This window comes from Penaeus monodon, chromosome 34 (genome assembly GCF_015228065.2).
Source record: "Penaeus monodon isolate SGIC_2016 chromosome 34, NSTDA_Pmon_1, whole genome shotgun sequence".
In the NCBI taxonomy this organism is placed as follows: domain Eukaryota; kingdom Metazoa; phylum Arthropoda; class Malacostraca; order Decapoda; family Penaeidae; genus Penaeus; species Penaeus monodon.
Window position 1 is genome coordinate 2,558,268 of NC_051419.1, and position 286 is coordinate 2,558,553.

General features: G+C 30.8%; 1 protein-coding gene across 4 annotated transcripts in view; it reads right to left on the bottom strand.

The window, feature by feature from the left end:
* The window catches only part of LOC119594519 (DNA topoisomerase 2-binding protein 1-like), a 27,100-nt gene that overhangs the window by 1,024 nt on the left and 25,790 nt on the right, over nucleotides 1–286 (bottom strand). The window lies entirely within an intron of this gene.

Here is a 286-nt window from a genome sequence, read left to right on the forward strand (position 1 = left end):
TTGCCAAATTACTAAGGGAAGAGAGACCTAGGAGGAAAAAGGTAAAAGGTAGACAACAGAGAGTAGGAAACAGATAGAAATAACAGCAAAGAAAAGTAGAGTCAGGAAGAGAAAGAATTAGTGTCAACTAAATTACAGAAGATAATCAAAGCATGGCCATGATAACAAAATACAAATTTACTGACCTCAGCATGTAGAAGAATTGAAACTAAAGCAAGTGTGTTAATGACAGGCATATTAAAATAATAATAAATATGCTTAGTTAAATATAAGATATATTATTACT